At 44.6% G+C, this 10,072-nt stretch overlaps 1 protein-coding gene across 6 annotated transcripts in view; it reads left to right on the top strand.

Annotated features, from left to right (window-relative positions):
- Nucleotides 1-252: 252 nt before the first annotated feature.
- The window catches only part of ADGRL2 (adhesion G protein-coupled receptor L2), a 189,009-nt gene continuing 179,189 nt past the window's right edge, over nt 253-10,072 (top strand). For 5 of the 6 annotated variants that reach the window (XM_049616926.1, XM_049616923.1, XM_049616925.1 and 2 more), the window contains exon 1: nt 569-744. The gene's annotated coding sequence lies outside the window, so the exon portion shown is untranslated. Of the gene's footprint in view, nt 436-568; nt 745-10,072 lie in introns of those variants that run through there. The other variant, XM_049616922.1, reaches the window with a different exon arrangement.

The raw sequence follows: 10,072 nt of genomic DNA, 5'->3' as shown, positions 1-10,072 counted from the left end.
CCCTGGAGCGTCCCCCGCGCGCCGCAGCCGGACGGAGGCAACCGCGGCGAACAGACGTTCTTTTCTCCTCGGAGCAGTCACACAAAAGGAGGGCTGCGGAAACTAAAAGTTTCGAAGCCTCCGGCTCGCTGCGTGGAGAAAAGAGAAAACCTGGAGACGGGGTGGGTAAAAGACGCATCCTGGGCGCCTCTCCGAAGTGCAGGCAAGGAGAAAGCTCCGGGGCCTACAGGGAAGAGGGGAGGACCCCCCACCCCCCCTCGAGCCGCTAGCCAGCCCCCTGCGCCCTGCCTCGGAGACCCGAGCGCCGCGCTCCGCCGCGCTCTCCCAAATACCCTTCACCCGGTTCCAGAAATAAAATAAATGTTTTTAAAGTGCGTGTGTGTGGACAGGATGGAGAGCGCGCGCCGGAGGAGCGCGCGGAGGACCGAGCGCGCAGTGAGTGGAGTTTGGGGGCTGGGGGTCGGGGTTGAATGGGTGTGTTGATGGTGCGGGGGGCGGGGGGAGGCTGGATGCGGAGGCCCGGGACTGAGGGCGGGGAGGGGGGGTGGCGAGCCGACGGGGAGGCAGAGGAGGGGCTCCAGCAGCCGCAGGCCGCCTCCAGGGCGCGTTCCGAGGCCGAGTGCGCGCGTCCCTTGCCGCCGCTGCCCGGACAGCCCTGCGGCCGCCCCGCCGGCGGAGCCGGGGCCGGCCTGTGCTCTGGCGGCTGCCTGGCCACCGCCGCCGCCACTCGAACAGCTCGAGCCCGTGAGTGTCCCCTTTCGCTCCCCTCCCCCCTCCTCGGGCGCACCGCCGCCGCAGCTGCTCAAATGGAGTGGAAAATGGCCATTGGGCGGCAATGAGTTATAGATTATCTGCTCCACGTTTTGTACTTAGCTGCCTGTAATCTTCTTTAGAGTTTGCCTGAGCCCCTTGCTGGAAAAATCAGGAGGGAGAGATTTGTCCTTTGCCGCTGTACACGCTAATATGTTTATATGATTAGTCGGACTCGGGGAGGGGGGGTAGGTAGGTGGGGATTTGGGGAGGAGGAGGAGGAGGAGGCTGGAGGTGACTCCAGTTCAGCCCTCGCCGAGAGTCTGTGTCAGGACTTCGCGCTCCCCCGTCTCTCTCCCTCTCTCCCTCTCTCTCCCTCTCTCTCCCTCTCACTCTCTCTCCGCTCACACACACACTCGCAGAGGTGCCGGAGCGAAATCGGGAGCTTACCGGAGAATTCCTTGGGATTGTTGGGGGGCAGCTCCCCTCCGTAGCTGTGCGTGGCGTGGCTCTTCCGTGCACCTCCCTGCTTCCCCGAGCCCGTGTCCTCGCCTTCTGCTTTTCGTGGGGCAGCGGCCACCGCTCAGCCTCGGCCCGGAGTCCCGAAATGTGAGGAGGGGCCGCCGCTGCCTCCCGCCCCAGGCCGCAGGGTCGGCGCGAGGGATGCCAGTGCGGCCGGCGCGGACGGCGGGCTGAGGGGCTTCGCCTGACAAACTGAGTTGGCCTCGCGCCGCCGGCGTCTGCCCGCCCCTCCCGCGGCTACCGCTCCGAGGGGACTCCCAAGTCTGCGCACCTCTGTCGGGCTTTTACCTCCGCCACCCCTTTCGCTCTGATTGCCGAATTTTTGATTTTGCTAAGGGAGCGTTCGGTTTGGGGGTGTGTGCGCGTGTGTAAAGGACCCCTCTCGCGGAGCGGCGTGTGGGAAACTGCGGGAAAATGTTGACCTAACCCCAGGAGCCGCCCGGCGCTGGCTGCTTGGCTGGAGGAGGCGGCGGCGGCGGCCGAGCAGGAGGACGCGCTGAGCAGCGGCGCCGCGTCCGGCCGGCGAGCCGCGGCGCTGCCTCCGGCGCGGACTCGGCGGCCGGCGACCCGCGCGCGGCCGGCCTCGGCCCTCACCGGCCGGGGTCGCCGCAGCCCTCTGCTCCTCTCCCCGCGCGGCCCCCCGCGCCAGACGGCCCGCCCCCGGGGCGCGCTCGCAGACCGAGGTAAGAGCCGCAGGAGCGAACAATGTGCCTCTGTGCCGGGCTTCGGAGACCTGTTTGCTTTGCGCCTCCTGCCCGGGGGTGGATGCTGGAGGTGGAGGGAGCCGCGGGTGAGTTGGGGCTCGGCTGTTTATGTTCGGCCGGGCGGAGGGGGAGACTCGCGCTCGCTCTTGCTGCTCCCCCCTCCCCCCACCTCCTCTCCTCGGAAATCGATACGCAGAACTCCAGTCCCGTCCAGCCAGCCTCTCCTTTTCTCGGGGAGGTGTTGTAACGCTCTCTAGGCTTCAGTCTGTTTGCAGGGGGGCGTCAGGGGAGTAGGATTGGTTTATGCATTTTTTGATTTTCTGAAAGCTTGGGTCGGGAGGTGCCGCTCGCCCTTTTACAGCCCGTCTGGGGCGGGAGATGTGGGGCGCGCCCTCTGCGGGGCCGCTCTGCTCGGGGTGCGGGGCCCAGTCCCCCCCCCCGCCCCGCCCGCTGCAGACCTGTCCCGGGCTGTAAGTGGAGCCCGCAGGCCGGGCGCCGGGAGCTAGTTCGGGGGAAGTGGGCGGTGGGGGGAGGGACCGGGTCAGTTGTTGAGGGGTGTTGTTTCTTCTCGTCGGTGGTTAGGTGGTGTGGAGAGGTGAGGATGACAGCAAAGCGCAGCCAGATGTGGCCAGGCCGGTGCGGGTGCTGGCAACGATTAGGGGCGGCCCCGCGGGGCGGGCGGGTGACGGGGGCCGGCACCCGGCGGGCCCTGGGGAGGGCAGAGAGCCTCCCGGACCCGCAGTGAGAGGGCAGCAGCGGGCCGCTCTGGGCCTGCGGGAGAAGTTGCCGGCTGTGGGCCCCTGGGGTGGCTGTGGGGTTGGGAATCTCGGGAAGCTTGGTTTGTAGGATGGGGGTGCCGAGTGGGGATCCGCTGGGAGGAAGAGGCGTGGGAGGAGCGCGAGGAAAGGGGAGACCCCCGGGCTAACCGAGCGTGGGCTCCTTGATTGGCTGGTGCGACCCGACCCCTCTGGTAGGGAGGCGAGGGCGGGCAAAGCGACAAAAGCGTCCTAGCAGTGGGGAGGCACGCTTGCAGGACTCGTTCGCTTGGGATCAGTAAAGTTTGTTCCTTTCGCCAAACTGCGGGGCTGGGGTTAGGGAAAATCGCTGGAAGCTTTACTTTGTGCCCAAAGTGACGCTGATCGGAGGCTAAGGAACGTATGTCTTTCGCGTATTTTTTTTTTTTTTTTTTTTTTTAATCCTCTGCTCACTCCGTCCTCTAAAAGCATAGTTGGAGGGACAGGTCCTGCGGTGTCCGTCTACTTTCCTAGTCTTCTATGGACTCCTCCCCCCTCATCCTTTCCCCCCTTCCCGGGCCCTCTCATTCCGTTCTTCCTGATGCAAACTGTGTCGTCTCGGATTCAGACCGAGGAAATGTTTTCCTCCTGTTTCTTGAAAGGTGTCAGGCTGCTTAGCAGCTCCTCCAAGCAGCCTGGGAGCGTCTGAGCCGCAGCCACCAACCATATGGTTTCCGTTACAAAGGCCGGGTTCTAAGGCACTCTTCTCCCCACCCCCTCCCCAATTCTTACATTTTCTTCTGCAGCCTTTACAGTTTGTGTACTTCTCTCTTCCTCTTTCCAGAGGCGTATATTTAACGGGCGCTGTTGGTTCATTCATTTCCCTTGTCAGTGTTTGTGTCTGGAACGGGCCCCACCGAGTTTGCCCTTTGCTCAAGTCTAGTTGCACAATGAAAAAAAGTCACATCCGTTTGGTAAATAATTGCCTGTTGGGATGTCTCTTACTAAATCAAGTCTGATCTTGGGCAAACCTTAAAGGATGGGTACTAAAGAGGCAATATGCGTCCATAGCAGAAAAATAGAATGGTTTGTGAAGCGTCTTAAGCAAAATTCCAAGTTGTTATGGGACTCTTGACCTAGGTAAGAAGGTAACTTTGAAACTTTAAATTTAGCCTCTTTATAATACTTGGAAAACCTTACGGAAGAAAATCCACTTCTGTTCAGGTGTGTTGTGGAACTTTTTGTTGTCCCTCCCTCCACTTTCCAGGAAATTTATGCATGATAGAGAGAATACTGCAGAACAAATGTTCTGTTGTTTAGTTCCTTCAGACATTCCGATTCTCTCCTTTTGTTGCTTGCCTCTAAAAGAGGTGCCATTTCACATCATTCTGCACAAATTGTTTGAATTAATGCAAGTGTGAATTCTTACCGTTTGAAGGGGACTATTAGCATATCAAAGGTTTCTTAGCTTCAGCTCAATTGAGAAAACTTCAGCCTGTCTTCCATTTGCTTCCAAGCAGAGGCCCAAAGGGCAATGAGAATTGTAAAGGGTAAAAATAGGGAGGTGGATTCAGGCTGTGTTTCTGAACTTTCACTGTTTTGTAATTATGTGAGCGAAAAACATTGTCTATTGCTGTGGAGCCCTTGCAAATGGCAAGACAATTATTTTCCATTGATAAATGGTTTGTTCCTAGAAAAAGGGTGACCTTTTATTTTATGATAGTCACTGTTGCCTGTCTTTTGGGGTCCCTTCAGTGGAAGAGACTGAGAAAGCTTTTCCTTCTAACTTAATACTTTCCTAGGGCCTACACTTTGTTAATATTAGTAAAATGGGAAAGAAAGGCTTTTAATTAGTCTATAAAACAATAGAGATCTTGTGATAAAGGGACACTCATTTTTATGCCTAGGAAACTTAGTTTTTATTACACTTGCTAAATTAAAGGGAAAAAAATCAATGGAGAGTTTGAATATTAAAAACTCAGCATGAACTTTGTTAATGCAACTTCTACAGCAAGTGTGCATTTGAAAAAGGGTCCTAGGTGATACTCAGATAATTTGTGAATTCTATTTAAGTAGAGGTAATTCTTTTTGAATATTGATTGTTTTGTCTCCAAAATTTTGTATTTTATCAAACACCGTAAACTCAAGAATTCAGCTTAAAGTTGGCTTATTTTTGCTAATATTTATAGCATATTGGTTAATGTTTTTTTACATTTGCAGAGAGATATGTTCTTTGAATTTCTTTTAACAACTCAGTATCCGTAAGTGAAGAAACGAGAACAAGTACTTGGGTCATTTGGGTCATTTTATGGCAAGCAGATGGGTCAAGGGATAACTTTTTCATCAACTTCTGGGCAAGCGTTGCTTTTATTTATTTAGCTTAAGATTTCCTAAAGCCTGGTTTTAAGATGAAAATGAACCTCAGAGAAGGTTTTGGAACCCATATTTATTATAGTTTTATCTTTGATGGTTGGTTGATTTTGAACATGAATTTATATTCTTTCATTAGAGAAGGGCTTTTTTAATTTAATTAATGTTCGGACTCCTTGGTTTTATTCTAATAGTGAAGATTAACTGTGATGAACAATGTTGGAGGGGAAAGTATCATTAATTGCCTAACATTTTTAGGTTTTAGTTTAATAAGATTCTTTATTCAGATGGTTTTTTAGTGGCATTCAAATTGTATCATTCCCCTGAAATCATTTTATGATAGTTTATTATTTATCTGGTCCCTTCAGTTGTCTAAGAAGTACTTTTGAGGTAAAAATGCCCACATTGATGTAATTGCTATTATTGCACTTAAGTTGCTGTTAACTAGTCTGCTTTGAATGCAGAGCGGTATAAAGAAAACATTATCCTTTAGAGCTATTAGTGATAATCTAAAAATTGTCTTGAAAACATTGCTCTTCATTTTATATGATGGCGACCCTGAATTCAGCAAATCTCTAAAGGTGTAAAATGCAGTGAAAAGATTTTTCAACATTTCAATGACAAAATTGGACTACTTAGAGAAAAATTAATGTGTTCTAGGAGCACTTCAGCTGCCATTTTCAATCATTGTGGGTTACTATGTGTTGGCAACAGAAAATGAATTTAGAAATGCAGATAGCTCTGGGAGCAGGTAGTTGGGGAAATCAGAGTATTAAGTCATGGGGGGGGGGTAGAACAAACCAATTACTTCCGGTTTTGATTTGAGAATTGCCAATAAATATAATTTTTTCAGGCTTTTCACTCTGCTTTGTTAATGGACTAACATCAAAGCAGACAACAAAACTTCCAAATGTTATAAAAACTAATATTAAATATATGGATCTCACATGGAAGTAGTACTAAAAGTCTTAAGGCAAGGAGTTGGAGTTTTTTATTGCTGTAATTTTCACAATCAGCAGAAACGTTAACACCAAGCTTCTGGGCGTTTCCTTTCCTAAAGTAAGCAAGAGGAGAGCATTAAAACCAAGGTTTACTTAAGGTTAGATCTTTATTTGATCATTATTGAGGCTTTCTGTATTTTATTAAAAGATCTAAAATAATATTTTAATGTCTTAAGTAACATAGGAATATGTGAGCTAAGATTGAGAAGTTGGGAAGGTCAAGAGGTAACTGGAAATCTGTACACCATAGTAATAAAATGTTATTGCGGTATTTTCTATCAAAATATTTATTTGACCTAAATTTTGTGGATAAATACTCCAATCACACTTAGTTTATTGACAGATGTAGTATGAGATGAAGAGAGCATTACGATGTACTCTAAGGTGTGGGCTACGCACACTATACCTACCTGAGAGAAATCGTTTTCATTTTAATAAGAATCCATAACACTTGCCCAATTGCTGGTATTTAGGAACACAGATTAACTGTATTTAGATCAGGAATGAAATACAGTTTTGGAAATTTGAAGAATGTAGTGAATGAAGAATTCAGGATTGCTATTTTTACGAAAAGTCTCCTCAAAGACTGTACACTTTGCCTCTTCATGTTCACCGCATCTGATCTTGAGTCTTGAAGGAGAGGTACACATTTGATATCTGTCTGCTTTTCTGCAGAACAGGTTCACGTAAAATTAAAGCGAAATTCTTTTCAAGCCAGCAAAATTTAAAAATGAAACGTGGGATTATGAAAAAAGGTTCATCAGATTATTTGCAGAAATACCTAGCTGAAGAATTTTGCAAACTGATGATTTTGATCAAGCGTTAAAAAAGCAACTTTAGCTTCTAGACCTCAAGAGGCCTCAAAATCCTGTTTATGTTTTGGTCATATCAGTTCCTAAGGTAATTTGTTTAAATATTAGTTCACATTACCTAAATAGATAACTGTTTTGTAACTATTTTCAAGAAAGTTAAAACATTTCTATTTTTAACATAGATTAAAATCATAGCTTAGTTAACTTCTCTCTTACATAACACTAATTAGTGTAGAGCCCCACCTAAATATTCATCTCTTCAAATAATTCTTGATTGAAGGTTGAAAGGTTGAAAAGTATTTAATCACCCCGATTACTGTAATTAGACTTGATGTTATCAGAAAAATTGAGACTGTTCTCTGAAATCTTTTTGCTAGTCAACATTGGTCAAGTAGTGATTTTTTTTTTTTAATGTTGTAAGAAAACGCTTAAGAAATGGATTGTTTAACACAGAGATAGTTAATGGTTGGAGTTAGGGAATTAGAATCCTAAAATGATGACATTTTTCTTGACCTAAGTGTGAATAACTTGTAAAGGAGACACTATATAACTGGGTCTGGAATCCCTAAATTTTTTTCAGGACTTCAATGTGGTATTTTGACTTTAGTGTATAGGTTTTGTTAAGTGTATGTTATAAACTTTGAAGATCTCTTAATGCTATGTTATGTAAGTAGATGTTTTTTAAGTGGATCATTGTGTCATAAGAAAAAGTCTTAATCAACCAAAAATACTTTAAAATAATCTTTTTCGGTCATTTATCTAATAGACTAAATGTAGGCAATAATCTCCAGATACTTCCTAATATATTCTTAAGAAATGATTTTTAAACACTTATTTCTTAAGGAAAAAATCTCTCATATTTTGCCAATAAAAATTATCTTAAAAAAAGGTAGATGGAATAAAGGAACCTAGCCTGGTGCTTAACACCTGCAAATAAAGTGCAGCTTACAGCAAAATACTATTGATTGCTTTGAAGTACAGAGCAAGTTTAAATACAATTTGTTTAATTACAACAAAAATGCAGTTTTATGAAGTAATATAGTTTGTCTTCTTAGAGAATTTTATGCATTGTGTAGTGGTAAGTAAAATCCCATCACAGTTGTATAAATTTGTTCAATTACCAGAACGGCTAAAAGAAAAAAAAATCAATTTACATTGAAAAGCAACAGAAATTAGATTACCTTGGTTAGTAGGAACTTGCCAACAGTGTCTAAATTGCTTAATAATATCAAAAGCTACCATGTTTCACAGTGTAAGGATATTGGTGCCTGTTTTAATATGCATATGTCTTGTTTACTTGGTGACTTTTGTTATATGAACATTTTTTTTTTTTTTTTGCTTTCCCTTTTTGTTTTTATGGAAGGTATTACATGATGTACAAGAAACCGTTTCTACTTGCATCTTCTGTTTTGTTTTAGAGATTTTTTTTTTTGGTAGTAGTTGCTTTTCTGGATTTCTAGAATTTGTAATCAGCTGATCTTTCAGATGAGTGTAATGAAATATGAGATGTAATTTTAGGAATCGAAAGAAACTTAGTCCATCAGTATGAATAGCTAGGTTATTATCAGCAGCAAAACACATTTGAAAAATTTTTACCACTGACTCTAGAACTGTAAGGAATTTTAAGTCTTAAATTCTTGTAGCAATAAGGTGGCATGGGATTCATCCTAGCGGATAGCGGGGCACCTGTTTTATGACCACCTTGATTCATTCTGGCACCCAGATTTCCCGAAGTGCGAGAACAGGCACAACTGCTGCTCACAGCCACCCGGCTGTTTTTAGGTCATGAAGTCAACTTCCTGGAATTTCTGGGGAAACCAGTTGAAAAGGGAGGACAAATGTCACTTTAAATAGAGATGTTTAAATCAGATTTCTGCCTGAGGGTAAAATTTAGGTCTGTTTTAGCCCGGATGTAATGTCTCCCTCTACAGAGCACAGCATTAATCACTACCTGACAAGAAAACCTATGTTGAGCAAAACGGGCCCCTGTTGGTCTTGTCATTGATTTTTCCAATCTGTGAGGAGTACGTTATAAACATTAAGGTTCACGCACAGGGATTACACCTTAATCTCTGAATTTCAGTATTGAAATTAGTTGCCTTAAAAGAAGCCTGTCTAAAGCAAACAAAACAAAACAACACCCCCAAAACAAAAACCAAAACCAAAACACAGAAAAACTTTGGGAGACTTTTTATAAGGATAGATTCAATATTTTAGTAAAAATATAAATATTACAAAGCAGGCAGGTTAAGCAGAAGTTAACATTCGGAAATAATGACCAAATCTTAATTCTGCTTAAGATGCATTAAGTAACTTCAAAAATGTTGTTGTTGCTGTTGTTGTTTTTTAATCTGATAGTAGAAAAAAGACACAGATAAAAATGAATTGTTAGTTCTTGGCCAGAGAGATGGAAGAAGTTGAAAAGGTGGGTAACTTTAGACCTCTATCAGTTCAAAGGCATATTATTTTGCTCGAACAAAACCAGATACAACCCTGTATCTTTTTCTAGATGAATAATAATATCTTTAGCCATTGTAATAATGAAAAATGCACCATGAAGTTCTTCATAAAAGAAAAAGGGTTAGTTTTGCTCTTTCAGTTATTAGGTAATATACTTTAATTCCTTTCTTGATCAAATATATACACACATGTACATACATAAGCATAGAATTTATATTCTTTTCCTTTGTATATATATCAATAGCCAATAGCTGTCAATAAATGTTGATATATATACAAAGGAAAAAGAATATAAATTCTATGCTTATGTATGTACATGTGTGTATATATTTGATCAAGAAAGGAATTAAAGTATATTACCTAATAACTGAAAGAGCAAAACTAACCCTTTTTCTATGTACGATTAAAATATCTGTTTTTAAACTGATTTTGAAAATGATATGACCTAGTTAATCTCTATTTTGTTCTCAAAGGTATTTACTGCCTTTGGATCATGAAATGCTTGTGCTACCCCCACTTTGTCTCATTTTGTAGGTATTTTTACATCAGCTCATGCCTCAAACAGATTATTGCCCTGGATTTCGATGACAGAATAATCTAACCCCAATTACTGTCAAAAATGGTCCTAGGCTGCAGGGGTGGGCTTGGGGGGGTGGGCTAGGTGACCTTGCTTGTGACTAATGCTTTCTCTTGTAAAGGATAGTAAATAGCGTCTATAA

Source organism: Panthera uncia, assembly GCF_023721935.1.
Source record: "Panthera uncia isolate 11264 chromosome C1 unlocalized genomic scaffold, Puncia_PCG_1.0 HiC_scaffold_4, whole genome shotgun sequence".
Taxonomy (NCBI): domain Eukaryota; kingdom Metazoa; phylum Chordata; class Mammalia; order Carnivora; family Felidae; genus Panthera; species Panthera uncia.
Note: the sequence above shows the minus strand (reverse complement) of the source record. Positions and strands in the feature narration are given on the sequence as shown.